The sequence below is a fragment of the Ixodes scapularis genome, unplaced genomic scaffold, assembly GCF_016920785.2.
Source record: "Ixodes scapularis isolate PalLabHiFi unplaced genomic scaffold, ASM1692078v2 PGA_scaffold8__174_contigs__length_109621045, whole genome shotgun sequence".
Lineage (NCBI taxonomy): Eukaryota > Metazoa > Arthropoda > Arachnida > Ixodida > Ixodidae > Ixodes > Ixodes scapularis.
In genome coordinates, this window is record NW_024609883.1 from 45,941,931 (window position 1) to 45,955,840 (window position 13,910).

Here is a 13,910-nt window from a genome sequence, read left to right on the forward strand (position 1 = left end):
ACCGCACAACCGGTACTATGCTTATCCAGGTCGAAATGGGCAGGGGTTGGGATTGAGCCCGGGATGCCTGGGTTCTGCAGCGCGAGCTTCACTCGGCAACAAAACTGAAAGCTCTTGTGTCAGAGTGAGCCGTGTAAAATAAAACATTAGAAGCACACAACACCACAAGAAAGCAAAAAACAAATTATCTCTTTCAGTTACAACTAGATACAAAGTTTTTGGCAATCAATCCATGAATCGAAAGAGACGATTGGGTCACACACACTCTTCGATCCGTAAAAATCCAATCGAAGAATGTCCCCCATAGTTGCCGACCCCCAAAAACCATTCCGCCCAATCCCCAAAGTCAAACTCCCAAGTTGGGCCAATTCCGACCGTCAAACTCGAGTCCACCGACCTCCATTACGCGTGTATACTTTTTGTTTCCTCCGAGTAAAAGGAGTAAAACAGTTTTCTAACGACCAATTTTATTATTATTTTCCTCGATGTCGTTTGTTCAATCGAAGGGTTTAGTTAGTTGACGCTGCCCGTTTGCACAGCGGTGAAACAAAAGAATAAACAGAAAAAATAGGGAACGTAATGGCGACAATAAAGGCGTTAAGGGAAAGAGTGGGAGCGCGGTTGAGAGGAACTGTTCGATGAGAGAGGAGGGAAAGGATCGGGACGCACGTACAGCCAAGCCCGGTCGATACAAGACGGTGCTCTTGCTGCAGTGCTGCTGCCGTCAGTGTTTCCCCTTCCCCAGTTGCCAAGGCAACAGAGGCGCGGGAGCGTTATTTGCGAGCGACGGACTTTGCGAGGAACCGTCGGCAACGGTGCGAGAAGCGCAGATAATTCTGGAGCGTCCGGCGCGAAAAGGTAGCAGAATCGTAACCCTCACGGGTTCTATGTTTGCTCGAGGGGATGAGGCTCCCCTGCTACATCGCCTTTAGCTCTTTGTCTGCATGTTTTTCTTCCTTCTTTATATATATATATATATTTTTTTTAGGAGCGTTGGTGGCGCACGTATATGACCGATTCTGGGAATGTAAGTGGTTTACGCGAAGAAGACGGAGATAACGTGCACGAGGAGCAAAGACAGCAAAGCGTGCCAATAGGAGGCGCCAAAGTAGGTCGGTAGTCAGCGCGGCTGGTGGCCAGAAAGGGAAACTTTGAGCAGTACCACCCGCGCTACCAAACGATTGGACACGAACGCTGCCTCGCGGTTCGGCCGGACACGCGAGTGCTCGAGTTGGATATTAGGACCAACAATGAATGCGACCTCGTATACGTCGCAGAATAAGAAGTCACGCGACAAGCCTCATGATAATAAGCCATGCCGTGCGGTTCTCAACGTGTCGGCGACCGTACGTAGGAGCTTGAGTTCGTGTCCTCGCTCGGTATGGGGTCACTGGACATGTGTCCCACAGCGGCTGTGGCAAAAAAGTAACGAATACCGTGCTAGAAAATGCAACCGCTTCCTCTCATCAATACGTCAGCCATGCTTTGCTACCCAAATCGTTGCCCCAAAGTGCTACCCAAACTTTGAGGCAACGAGCCCAATCACGACGCTTGGGGGCGTGCTTTAAGAATGTTTTGTTTTTTGTACATGGCTTCCATGTGACTACGCTTCCTGGAATGCGTCTCCGAGGGGTGTGTTCACTGCGTCCAAAAACATGGTCCCCGGATGTCGGCCTGATAGCGTCACAAGAGTGGCGTGCTGTCGCCCGTCACGATCTTGCAGAGGTGTCACAACAATGGCGGTGCATGTGATTTACTGGGTGGCTCAAATAGCGACCAGGCTCTTCAAATCGACAGCAAAAATCGGTTTCTTAACCTATCGCGCTACGACTTCGTGCAGCGTTGTCCACAGGTGGTTCATTTTTTCTATAAAACTTGCGAAGAGCGAGCTTACTTGTGGAAAAACTAAAAACAAAAAAGGCTTAACACCTATGGAAACCCAGCGAAGACACCGGTCTTCAAACAATAGGGCGCCCTATTGTTTGACGACCGGTGGCTTCGCTGCGTTTCCATAGGTGTTAAGCCTTTTTTTGTTTTCTTGCTTTTTCCTCAGGTAAGTTTGCTCTTTGCAAATTTTATTAAAAAAAATGCACTACCTGTCGGCAACGCTGCACAAAATCGTGGCGCGATAAGTAAGAAACCAAGTTTTGTGGTCGGTTTAAAGAGCTTGATCGCTATTTCAGTAACCTTGTAGGGGGGCGATGTGAGGTAGTTGGTTCATACCGACAAAGGGGCAAACAGCGCGCAAAACCTAGGGAAGAAATAGAACAAGTACACACAGAACAAGCGCTGCATGTGGGAACTAGTTGCGCTAGCGGTTCACATCACAGCTAGGCAACCAGGCGCTTGTCCTGTGTGCACATCTTCTACTTTTGCTTTGTTTTTCTACGCGCTGTTTCCCCTATTGTGGTAGATGTGACAGACGCCGGTCCTGGTGCGGGTCCCTCACCGGCTTGACACTCTACGGAAGCTTCAAAAGTCAGGAGTTGGGACTCCGCGACGACAGGGACCCTATCGTTCTTTCGAGATTTTTTTTTTTTTTTTTGCCAGAACTTTTATTGCCAATTGCCAGTATCGGGACATCCGACAACATGACGCGTCTGCATTTGTGACGTCATTTTGTTGCACCTTCGGGATCACTCTCGATGCATGGTCGGAATAGGGCGCTAAACACACCAGTTGGAGACGCGTCCTAAACACTGTACACTTAAAAAAAAAATTTTGCAGAAAACATTTTAAACATCTAATAATTCGTTGAATGCTTATCCCGTGACGTGGACTGCAAGATTCCCGGGGAAGTTATGAAGATATGACTTGGGTGCCGAAATAGGAGGCGCTGGATGTTCGCTAAGTCTCACCTGGTGCAATCGGTCGGCGCGTTTTTTGGGCAACTGCGCCTTTATAGGGAACCCGCAGACAACAACTTAGACGTCTAATATTTTGTTGAATACCTACCCCATTAGGTGGACTGCAGGATGATTGGGAAACTTTACGAGATACGACCTCAATGCCGAAATAGGAGGCGCTGAATTTGGCCTCATTTGACTAAATCTCGCATGGAGCAATCCGACCGCGCGTTTTTCGGGCAACTTTGTCTTCGCCGGGAACCACCAGAAAACAACCTATACTTTTTCTTATGCTTCTTAGACCGAAACTTATACTTCTATACTTCTTAGAGACCATACTTCCTATGCTTCCTAAAGAATTCGTTGTTCTGTCAGTTTTTTCTTATTTTTATTGTTTCTACGTCTCAGGGTTACTATGGAGGTCATTCATTAGCTCGCCTGCGTTTGTTACCTTTCTAATCTATTTTTGATTTCAACTGAAGAACCGTAGTAACAAAAACTCTGACTCCTCGCGGAGTATTAAAAATTTCCCCCTTTATATAGAGAATTAAGATATATGTAAGGTCCATTTTAGATTAGACTGTTGTTACCTTATCAATGTGCACAGGTTTCAACCGCCAAAAGCATCGCTTCCTCCGACAACCAAATATTGTAAAAACCACTTCGCGCGGCGTATAAACAGTGCGGAAAACTTACTTTTTTCTTGAGGTGAAACAACCTAAATGTCTGCTATTTCGTTGCATACTAACCCTATGAGGTTTACTGCGGTATTTCCGGGAAACTTTGGAAAATACAACATGAATGTCGAAATTGAAGACGCTGAATTTGGCCTCTCTGGCCAAATATTTCCAGGGCAATCCGAACGCGCGTTTTTCGGGTATTTTCTTCTTCATAACGAACCCGCAGAGAATAGTCTAGACGTTTAATACTTTGTTGAATAACTTTTATTGACAATTTAGGCTACATCGAACATACAGCACCTCCATTCGAAAAATACAAGTTACTACCAATAGAACATGTCTTATCATATAAATTGGCAATCCTAATTTTTGATCAGATCAAGCATGATGAAACATATTTTATACTTATATTCATAAACCTGCGGAATACGATCTCAGGCGTACCAATTATACAAAACCAAATGTTAAAACTAACTATGGAACTCAAAAACTAGATTACCGAATTCCCAGCATACTAAATAAACACCCAAGCATTGTCCAAATAGCACAGCAGTGTAGAACAATCCACGCATCCAGAAAAAAAGTCAAAACATATTTCCTTGAAGAGGATCGCCTACCTTAGGTTATTGTAAGAAAATGTAAATTTTATGTGTGCTTACTGTAAATATAGTGCCTTCAATATCTCTTCCCTTCAGGGTGTTATGAAGTCATGTGATATGTTAATTTCAGACGTGCGTGGGATGATATTGTTGACAATGACAATGTTAATGTCAATGAATGCAGTTTTCTATTGTTTTTGTTTCACGATTTTTTTTTGTTTTGTTTGTTTCTGTATTTCTTTTTTTTTTTTATTGTGGCGCCTGGCTTATGTTCATATGTTTATATGGATGATATTGATCGGCATAGTTCAGAAATGCTTCTTTATTTTAATTTTGTTGCTTAATTATTGTATGCTCTTTCTGTTGCCTGCTATAAGGGAGAGGGCGGCCACGTCAGAGGGCGGCCATGCCAGAGGGCTCCTTGCCTTCTATAAGGGAGGGGGCGGCCACGTCAGAGGACTTCTCACCTTCTTCTGCTGCAGCCCTCCAGACACAGGTATGACACACGTGTGTCTGAAATAAAATATTGTATTCTATGAGGTGGACTACGGTACTTGATACGACCTGGAAGCCGAAAAAGAAGGCGCTGAAGTTGGCATCTTTGAGTAGATCTTGCCTAAAACTATCCGACCACACTTTTGTTGGAGGGGGGGGGGGGACTGTGTTTTCGCAGGGAATCGGGAGAAAACAACGTAGACGTCTCATTTTCCATCGAATAGCTATCCCATGATGTAGACTACTTGATTCCCAAAGTATTTTGCGAGATATGGCCTAGTTGTTAAGATAAGAGCTGCTGAATTTGTCAACTTCTAAAGAATCACGTTTCTAAAGCCAAGAACTTGCAGCATGCAACCTATATGGCTCAAAATTATTTAAACATCTACTCAAAGAGTTGTGCTACCTGATTCCCCTGAAACTTTGCGTGATTCAGATTCAATGTAGAGATAAGAGGCGCTGAATGTGGCTACTTCTAAAGAATCACGTTTCTAAAGCGCGAACCCCCTAGTATTTTGTGAAAGTGGCCTTTACCAAGAACTTGCAGCATGCAACCTAAATGGCTCAAAATTATTTAAACATCTACTCAAAGAGTTGTGCTACCTGATTCCCCTGAAACTTTGCGTGATTCAGATTCAACGTAGAGATAAGAGGCGCTGAATGTGGCTACTTCTAAAGAATCACGTTTCTAAATCGCGAATTCTCTAGTATCTTGGGAAAGTTGTCCTTACCAAGAACTTGCAGCATGCAACCTATATGGCTCAAAATTATTTAAACATCTACTCAAAGAGTTGTGCTACCTGATTCCCCTGAAACTTTGCGTGATTCAGATTCAATGTAGAGATAAGAGGCGCTGAATGTGGCTACTTCTAAAGAATCACGTTTCTAAAGCGCGAACCCTCTAGTATCTTGGGAAAGTTGTCCTTACCAAGAACATGCAGCATGCAACCTATATGGCTCAAAATTATTTAAACATCTACTCAAAGAGTTGTGCTACATGATTCCCCCGAAACTTAGCGTGATTCGCGTTCAATGTAGAGATAAGAGGCGCTGAATGTGGCTATTTCTAAAGAATCACTTTTCTAAAGCTCGAACCTCCTAGTATTTTGTGAAAGTGGCCTTTATGTAATGTAATGTTTTATTTGCTCAGGAGAGCCGCGGCACCGCAGAAAGGCAAGAGCCCGTACCAAGGAGGCCTGCGGTGCCGTGTCTAGTGATGGTGATTATGTGATGGTGTAATGTACAGATGAAAGTTATGGTGTGTTAGGCCTAGCAGCAATCTTCGCGGTGATGGTCTTCGCGGTGCTGCCATGGGCTGCTTACTTCTGGCAGGCCGGTCTCAAGCGCCTGGAGAGGGCTCTTCGCGTGCCATACTTGCATACGAGCCGGCCGAATTACCGGCGGCGCAGGGAGTCCAGCACCCCCGCAGGGGTTGGCGCCGGTGTTGGCCAGGCGGCGGTCTTTACGAAAACGGGCCTTGGAATGTCCCAGCTTGCGGTCCAGCTTGTAACTGGGCAGCGTGAGAACCCCCTGTCGATCGAAGACATGGTCTGTGGCACTGGTTTGGCTGGCTCTCTGACGATCGAAAAGACACGTCTTACGCCCGTCTTACGCCTATATGGATCAAAATTATTTAAACATCTACCCAAAGAGTTGTGCTACATGAATTCCCCGAAACTTTGCGTGATTCGCATTCAATGAAGAGATAAGAGGCGCTGAATGTGGCTACTTCTAAGGAATCACGTTTCTAAAGCACGAACCCTCGGGTATTTTTGGAAAGATTGCCTCCACCAGGAACCTGCCATTGCAGCCCATATTGCTCAAACTTATTTAAACATCTACTCAAAGTGGTGTGCTATATGATTCCCCTGGAACTTTGTGAAATTCTTATTGATGGTTGAGATAAGAGGCGCTGAATGTTTCAACTTCGAAAAAATTACGCTCCGAAAGTGCGTACCCTGGAGTATTTTTAAAAAAACCTCCTCCACCAGGAACCTGCAAGTGCAGCCTATATGGCTCAAAGTTATTTAAACCTATACTCAAAGTGGTGTGCTACATGATTCCCCTGGAACTTTGTGATATTCTTATTGATGGTTGAGATAAGAGGCACTGAATGTTGCAACTTCGAAAAAATTGCGTTCCGAAAGCGCGGACCCTCGAGTATTTTTGGAAATATTGCCTCCACCAAAAACTTGGAAGTGCAGCCTATATGGCTCAAAGTTATTTAAATATCTACTCAAAGTGGTGTGCTACATGATTCCCCTCGAACTTTCTGAAATTCTTATTGATTGTTGAGATAAGAGGCGCTGAATGTTGCAACTTCGAAAGAATTACGTTCCGAAAGTACGAACCGTCGATTATTTTTGGAAAGATTGCCTCCACCAGGAACCTGCAAGTGCAGCCTATATGGCTCAACGTTATTTAAACATCTACTCAAAGTGGTGTGCTACATGATTCCCCAAGAACTTTCTGAAATTCTTATTGATTGTTGAGATAAGAGGCGCTGAATGTTGCAACTTCGAAAGAATTACGTTCCGAAAGCGCGAACCCTCGAGTAGTTTTGGAAAGATTGCCTCCACCAGGAACCTGCAAGTGCAGCCTATATGGCTCAAAGTTATTTAAACATCTACTCAAAGTGGTGTGCTATATGATTCACCTGGAACTTTGTGAAATTCTTATTGATGGTTGAGATAAGAGGCGCTGAATGTTGCAACTTCGAAAAAATTACGCTCCGAAAGTGCGTACCCTGGAGTATTTTTGGAAAGACTGCCTCCACTAGGAACCTGCAAGTGCAGCCTATATGGCTCAAAGTTATTTAAACCTATACTCAAAGTGGTGTGCTACATGATTCCCCTGGAACTTTGTGATATTCTTATTGATGGTTGAGATAAGAGGCACTGAATTTTGCAACTTCGAAAGAATTGCGTTCCGAAAGCGCGGACCCTCGAGTATTTTTGGGAATATTGCCTCCACCAGGAACTTGGAAGTGCAGCCTATATGGCTCAAAGTTATTTAAACCTCTACTCAAAATGGTGTGCTACATGATTCCCCAAGAACTTTCTGAAATTCTTATTGATTGTTGAGATAAGAGGCGCTGAATGTTGCAACTTCGAAAGAATTACGTTCCGAAAGTGCGAACCCTCGAGTATTTTTGGAAAGATTGCCTCCACCAGGAACCTGCAAGTGCAGCCTATATGGCTCAAAGTTATTTAAACATCTACTCAAAGTGGCGTGCTACATGATTCCCCAAGAACTTTCTGAAATTCTTATTGATTGTTGAGATAAGAGGTGCTGAATGTTGCAACTTCGAAAGAATTACGTTCCGAAAGCGCGAACCCTCGAGTAGTTTTGGAAAGATTGCCTCCACCAGGAATCTGCAAGTGCCGCCTATATGGCTCAAAGTTATTTAAACATCTACTCAAAGTGGTGTGCTACATGATTCCCCTGGAACTTCCTGAAATTCTTATTGATTGTTGAGATAAGAGGTGCTGAATGTTGCAACTTCGAAAGAATTACGTTCCGAAAGCGCGAACACTCGAGTATTTTTGGAAAGATTGCCTCCACCAGGAATCTGCAAGTGCAGCTTATATGGCTCAAAGTTATTTAAACATCTACTCAAAGTGGTGTGCTACATGATTCCCCTGGAACTTCCTGAAATTCTTATTGATTGTTGAGATAAGAGGTGCTGAATGTTGCAACTTCGAAAGAATTACGTTCCGAAAGCCCAAACCCTCGAGTATTTTTCGGAAAGTTTGCCTCCACCAGTAAGCTGCAAGTGCAGCCTATATGGCTCAAAGTTATTTAAACATCTACTCAAAGTGGTGTGCTACATAATTCCCCTGGAAGTTTGTGAAATTCTTATTGATTGTTGAGATAAAAGGCGCTGAATGTTGCAACTTCGAAAGAATTACGTTCCGAAAGTGCGAACCCTCAAGTATTTTGGAAAGATAGCCTCCACCAGGAACCTGCAAGTGCAGCCTATATGGCTCAAAGTTATTTAAACATCTACTCAAAGTGGTGTGCTACATAATTCCCCTGAAACTTTGTGAAATTCTTATTGATTGTTGAGATAAAAGGCGCTGAATGTTGCAACTTCGAAAGACTTACGTTCCGAAAGCGCGAACACTCGAGTATTTTTGGAAAGATTGCCTCCACCAGGAACCTGCAAGTGCAGCTTATATGGCTCAAAGTGATTTAAACATCTACTCAAAGTGGTGTGCTACATGATTCCCCTGGAACTTCGTGAAATTCTTATTGATTGCTGAGATAAGAGGCGCTGAATGTTGTTTCCCGCGTGCCGCAGTTCGTGCACGCGGGAAACAGGCGGGACGAGTACCACGCGTTGAGTCTGCCCGGCGTTTGTAGTGAGACCGTCCTGAGTCTTCGTATAAGGTGTTCTTCTCTCGAGAGATTCTTGTGCGGCAGAGGGAAATACCGCCTGGCGAGTCGAATGGCATTCAGTCGTTCGGAGTATGATGCCTCGTCGTCAGCGTCGTCACCGCGGGAAGGGGAGGCCCGGTTGGGAAGTAAACCTCGGGCCGTGGCATGAGCCACCTCATTCCCTTTATGTCCCACGTGGCCAGGCGTCCACACGACATGTAACGACTCCGCTGGGTGCTTTTGAACCAGTCTTGCTGCTACGGGTCCAATGGAGCCCACCGCCAAGTTTCAACACGGTGTCTGCAAGTCCGTAAGCACGGTCTCCTCGGGCTGCAAGCGATAGCCAGAGCTATGGCCACCTCCTCCGCGCGGGCTGCCCGACTCGATCTTCTTTACCAACTCTGCGCTGATCATCTTTTCTCTCTTCAAGAGCATCAGGGCCGCGTCCACATACACGTGTCCGCTCCTGCGATCCCACGTGCACCCCAGGGCCTCGGGTCTTGCTCTTCTCCTGTCTGCGTCTCGCCCAGATGCATGTGCTTCGGTATTCTGCTGACCTTGATCTTGTCTCTGACTTCTAGAGGAATGTCCTTGGATGGAGGGGCCCGACTCCCCTCAGCTTCGAGTTTCAACTACTCGGGCAGCCATCTGCTGTTGGCCGTCCCGTCCAACCGCTTCAGCTGCGCGGCAATCTGTGCGTCTCACGGTTCCTCCAAAATGTTGTGTGCACCCAGCTCCATGAGCCGCTCGGTAGGTGTACGCTCTGGCGCTCCCAGTGCCCACGTGAGGGCGTTCTTGATCACGACGCTCAGCTTCTTCAGTTCGGTCTTCGTGAGGCGAAGATAGGCCGTCCCATACGTGATACAGGAGATCGCGAACGCCTGCACCAGCCGGATCGCTTCTTTCTCCCTAAGTCCGAGTCTCTTGTTGCGTATTCTTCTTAGCATGCCTGTTACGAGGTGGCCAGCTTCCGAATCGTGACCATGATACGTCTGCCCTGGGGAATATTTTGCTCTAAAATCCGACCCACGCTACGCTTCGGTATTGGTATCAAGAGCACAACTAGGATTCAAATTTTAATACTGCGAAGCAAAGTTGTACCAATCACGGGTATTTTAGACGACCTACCACACTGATAACCTTTCGATTCAGGTAAAATATATGCTACCATCATCATCCCGCAGGGATACAATTTCCGTTACGCCCGCAAATCGAAAATTTCATATTGTAAAACAAATATTGGGCAACTTTTGTTTTCTACAAACACTTTTTTTTAGACATGCCTGCCCATATTATAGGTGGGCGGTTTCATTTGGATTCAGGCAGGCAACGAGGTGCAGTCGTATTTTAATTTTGCTTCAAACTTTTATATTTAGTGGCCCATGTTAAAAAACGAACAATCCTTTTTATTTTTGTCCTGACGCGTTTAGTTTCCGAGAAAAAAAAAATCTCAAAGAAGCGGGAAGAACGGCGAGGTTTTGACGATTGTCATGTGTGGCGTTTTTGAATCAATCTCAATCTCAAAGTATTCAAAAGAGAGCGTCTGTATTTTCTTAGTGTGATATATATGCAAGTTTGTAAAAATCCACAAACATGCCTCCGCGAACCATTGTAACCTAAATTGCGGATTTTTTTTTGTTTTTGTTTTTGAGTCGACTATGTTTAGTATTGCTTTTAAAATAATACCACGAGTAGAACCTTTCATTGCTTTCCAAATTAAGCAAAGTGTGTGCCTTTATCATGTACGAGTACTGAGAAATAAATTATGAAACAGGTTTTCACTTTTCGTTCAATTTCAGCAAACTGTATATATATATATATATATATAAACATTTTTTTTGCGTTGCGTTGCGTTCTTTTTACACTTTTTTTTTTACCCAGAATACATTACATTAGAGGTATTTGCCCTGGTTTTGAGTTTTAAGCCTCTAAATATGCTACAAAAGAGCAAATGCCGATGATGGGTTTTGACGACTGTCGTGTGTGGCGTTTCTGAACCAGTCTCAATCTCAACGTATTCAAACGAGAGCTTCTATAATTTTTTTTATTGTGATATATATGCAAGTCGGTAAAACTACTGTTTATTATTCGTCGATCCAATCTTTGTAAAAATCCCCGAACATGCCTCCGCAAACAACTGTGACCTAACTGCGGTTTTTTTTTTTTTTTTTTTTTTTGGGGGGGGGGGGGGGGGGGAGGGGGGGGTTGATTACGTTTAGTTTTGCTTTGAAAATAATACCACGTGTAGAACATTATTTGTGTCTTTATCATGTACGAGTTCTGATAAATAAATTATAAAACAGAGAAAGTTTTCGCTTTTCGTTCAATTCCAACAACGTTTGTGCCTTAATCACATTCGAGTACAAAAAAAATATATATATAATTTTTTTTTTTTTTTTTTTGGCGTTGCGTTTTTTTTACATTTTTCTCTCAGATTACATTCCGTTAGAGGTATATGGACTGGTTTGAGGTTTAAGCCTCTAAATATGCTAAAAAATGATTATGTTCTGTTATCAACTTCGCATTAAAACTAAAAAAAATCGTATTTAAAAATCTCGTTTTCCAATAGGAAGTGTACTTTACTCTAATATTTTGCAATATTATACTTTGATATTTCTAACGTAGTATAGATGATGTAGCGTATAGGGTTTAGGGCCGCGTGAGGCCTCTCCAATCATGGCACCGGCGGAAAATGTGCGAACACCCGCTTTTTGGCAGTTGCGATTTTATAGTGTTTAGACGTTTGGAATTGCAAACGTGTTATTATACGCCTAATGACATCAATCTATTTCATATGATTATTTATTAAACGTTCCTTAGAATATTATAATAAACAATAAAATATGCAGCTATAACCCATAAACCCACCATCAATGAGCATTTGCTCTTTTTTTTCACCATATTTAGAGGCTTAAAACTCAAAACTAGTGCATATACCTCTAACTGAATGTATGCTGGCTAAAAGAAGAATGTGAAAAAACGCGACGCAAGAAAAATTAAAAACTAAAATAAAAAGTTTTTTTTTTCTTATACAGCGTGTTGAAATTGAAGAAAAAGTTAGAACCTTCTGTGTTTCATAATTTATTTCTCAGTACTCTAATGTGATTAAGGCACAAACGTTGTATAATGCATGCAGAAGGCAATGAAAGGTTCTAGACGTGGTATTATTTTAAAAACAAAACTAAACATAGTCGACCAAAAAGAATCCGCAGTTTAGGTCAGTTGTTGGCGGAGACATGTTTGGGGATTTTTACAAAGATTGGAGCGATGAATAATAAATAGTAGTTGGAATCTCGTTTTACCGACTTGCATTTATATAACAATAAAAAAATACAGAATACTTTTTTTGAATACTTTGAGATTGAGAGTGGTCCAAATACGCTACACACGACAATCTTCAAAACCCACCATCGGCATTTGCTCTTTTTCAGCATATTTAGATGCTTAAAACTCAAAACCAGTGCAAATACCTCTAAAGGCCTGTCCAAACAGGCTACTACAAAAATCGTCAGGCCACACGATTACTGCAAAAGTCGTCAAAATTGAAGCGTCCGGTAGTCGTGGGCCGAATGTCTGTTTGGACAGCGGCCAAGCCAAATTCACGACTTTCCTCCTCGCCCCGTCCACTTTTCTTTGACGTCGGTGCTCGTCAGACTTGACGTCACGCGCCACCTGCCAAAGGCGTGCCTGATGCCTGTCTAGCTACCGCGGCTCACGAAGTCGCCGACCTTGCTACCGCAGTCACCTCGGCAGGAAGGCCAGAGAGGTCCGGCTTCGGGTGGATTTAGGAGATTCCTGCGTCGAAGCGCGCATTTCGGCCGCCCCGTCTCAGCTTTCTTTGTCAAAATCCAAGTTCGTAGCTCGAAAAAATAAAAAATAAAGTGCAGTACGCAACAGTGAGACTTTTTGTTGTATGTAGAAACAGTGAGAACTAAAGAATATATCATTTATTTTATTGAACTCCAAAGCAACCAGGTTTGTGTGTCTATACGAGCTACGTTGGGAACAAGAGCCGCGGGAATCAGATCCAATCCACGGAACTGCTGGAAGATGACAAGATGACACGACCTTGGAAACGACGCACGCTCGCCTGGCTGGTCCTCTCACACTCGAGTCTTCCGTTTCTCGTTTTCGGGACTTGAAAAGCGGCGGAGGCCTTGAGCGATTGACCGACAGCCAACAGAGCGTGTGAGTGGCTCTCCGGACCCACGTGATGAGCAGAGCAAAGCCGCCGTGGAGGAAGCGAGGGGGAGTTTTGACGGGGGGGAAGTTTTCCCCCCCTTCCCGTCAGATTTAACAAAGGGAAATTCCCCGCGGCGGCCGGAAGCGAAGCGCCGCACGGTTTGTCGGAGTCGTGCGTTTTGCAGTATCCTGTTTGGACACCCCTTAAAGGCCGACGTACACGTCGCGCCTTCCCCTTTTTCCCACCTCCTCCTTTCCTATACCCTCTCCACTTTTTACCTTGCCCCAACCTGGCTCCCCCTCGCAGCTTAGGGGAGGGTAGCGCTAAGAGGATTATCCTCCGTGCAGAAAACGTAGGTTGTACGTCGGCCTTGAAGGAATGTATTCTGGGTAAAAGAAGGGTGTAAAGAAAATGTTTTTTTTTTGTTTGTTTTTTATACAGCGTATTGAAATTGAACGAAAAGTGAAAGGCTTCGATCTGTTTCATAATTTATCTCTCAGTGCTCGTACATAATAAAGGCACAAACTTTCCTTAATTTAGAAGGCAATGAAAGGTTCTACACGTGGTATTATTCTAAAAGAGATACTAAACATAATCAACTAAAAAAAATCCGCAATTTAGGTCACAGTTGTTCGCGGGGGCATGTTTGGGGATATTTACAAAGATTGGAGCAACGAATAAGTAAATAGTAATTATAATGTCGTTTTACCTACTTGCATATATATCA